This window comes from Pan paniscus, chromosome 9 (genome assembly GCF_029289425.2).
Source record: "Pan paniscus chromosome 9, NHGRI_mPanPan1-v2.0_pri, whole genome shotgun sequence".
NCBI classification, from domain to species: Eukaryota; Metazoa; Chordata; class Mammalia; order Primates; family Hominidae; genus Pan; species Pan paniscus.
In genome coordinates, this window is record NC_073258.2 from 104,812,329 (window position 1) to 104,814,653 (window position 2,325).

Genomic DNA, 2,325 nt, shown 5'->3' on the forward strand with positions numbered 1-2,325 from the left:
GTAGGAGGATAGCTTAGGCTAGGAGTTCGAGACTAGCCTGGGCAACACAGAGAGACCCCATGTCTACTAAAAATAAAAAGATTAGCTGGGTGTGGTGGCATGCACCTGCAGTACCAGCAACTTGGGGAGCTGAGGCTGGAGGACTGCTTAAGCTCAGGAGTTTGAGGCTATAGTGAGCTATGACTACACCACTGCACTCTAACTTGAATGACAGAGTGAGATCCTCTCTCCAAACAGACAAACAAACGAACAAACAAAAGATAAACATGCTTTCTTGTGGGACCTCCTACGGTAATCTAGAATCTTTTTTTCAGATGAGTTAGAAGTAGCCTTTAATAAAGAATAATACATACTAGCATTTAATACATCCTGAGAAAGATGGGATTGTGTGTGCCTACATTGCTAAAAGCAACCAATTTGTGAAGCCAAATAGGCATCTTTGAGGTCTACTGTGGTTTATGCTAGAAAATTGGTGAGCTTTATGGAAAAAATGACTAACAATATACTGGCATCTGTCTGGCTTCCCTGGGAGCCCATATATTAATAATAATCAAATAGTCTCTCACATGATCAGCAGAAAAGAAATTTGAAGTTATATTCTGGGACAAGAGTGAGTAGTTCCTCACTCTATCAGCATTTATTGAGATTTTACAGAGTGCCTGTTGGGAATTAGGAGCTGCATTTAGATGGTGAATAAATTCATGCTTTCATCCTAAGTATGATCCCACTAGGCAGAATGGTCAAGTTCTCAATTCCTCTGTTGCTGTTATTTTTGCAAAGGAAAAGATAGAACTTACTATTCCCATCATTTGAAGGCTTCAAAGATATTGCTGGTGAATCTCTTCCTCCAAACTCTTAATGTGCTACTTAAAAAAATTAATTCATAAAACATGAATACTTGCTTTTAAATCGTACTAGATTTTATTCTGAAGCACACTCAATAAAAATCTAAGTTTCAAATTGGGCTAGAGTTACTAATCTTCTGTGAGATTGCTACAAATGACATGCTATGAGAAGCCAGCAATTGAAACAAGATTCTCTTTTCTTCTTAGATTGACAGGGTACTGCTTGAAAAAGAAATGTAGATTTTGTTTGTTCTCAAGGGGTCTCAGGTGTGAACAAAGCTACATTTTAAATTAATCTGAGAAAAAAGACCAATTTTAGGGGCAAGAAGAACTACAGGTCATCTTTCTTGGTATTTCAGAAGAAAAAAGAAAAATAAACACAGCATTATCTTTGTATCTGGAATACAAAAAAGGATTTTAAAGCAAATGTGCACATAGGAAAATCATCTATTTAACTTTATCCTTAAAGAAAACAGTACATTCAAAAGCATGATTTTCTAGCCTACATATGTCTTTACATTAGATCTAGTAACTATGTACTGAATGAAATGGGTTTTAATAAGTTGAAAACTGAATAAATTAAAAAGCACTAGAGTATTAGTATGCACTGAACTCCAGAATGGCATATTTCACAAAGTTACAATATCATGTGAGAGTTTTGCATGGTTGTCCAATTTAGCCATTCACCCATTTTCCATTTCTGTTTTCATTTTTGGTTAAAAACAGAGACACAGACAGTCCCTTCATGCATATAAAGAGCTCACGTGGAAACAACATTGAATGACAGCTGGTTTTTACTATCAATTTCATGTTTGTGCTACAGAGTCCAAAACCCCAACAGAAACACATTCTCACAATTAATAAATTTTAAATAGTAGTAAGCTCTCAAAATCTACTTGTTGAATGAATCCCTCAAAATCCACTTGTTGAATGAATCCCTCTGAAATTTTACACATAGGCAGAGGTCTTTTTATTTGCACAGCATCACATGCTTAATGAATCTGCTGGTCTTATAAAAGCTAATTTCGGCTGCAAATTTTACAAATGACCAAACTAAAATTGACTAAGACAATAAGGAAAAGGTGTCATCTCTCACAGGAAATCAGGAGGTAGATACTTTCAGGTTTGATTACTTCATGGCTTTGCATGGTAGTCATGGGTTTTTCCACCTTTCTGTTCTGCCATCCTGAATGTGTTGGCTGCTCTCCTTAAAATGTGACAGCAGTGTCAGCTGTCTCTCCCTCGCAGGGTTGGATTCAAGGCCAAAGAAAAGGCCTTTCTTGACATATTTCTAAGTATCTTTTTAAGAAAGTGGAGCCTTTCTCAAACCCCCAAGCAAGCTTTCCCTCTGTCTCATTGGGCAAAATCTGGGCATATTCTCAGGCCTATGCCAGTCGTGGCAAGGGGAACAGACTTACCAAGACTGGCTTGGATCCACATAAAGTTCTCCCCGAGCTGAGGCCCATGTCCACCCATCAGG

At 37.5% G+C, this 2,325-nt stretch overlaps 1 protein-coding gene across 2 annotated transcripts in view; it reads right to left on the reverse strand.

Moving 5' to 3' along the window:
* PDGFD (platelet derived growth factor D) overlaps positions 1–2,325 on the reverse strand; it is a 257,644-nt gene that overhangs the window by 106,644 nt on the left and 148,675 nt on the right. The window lies entirely within an intron of this gene.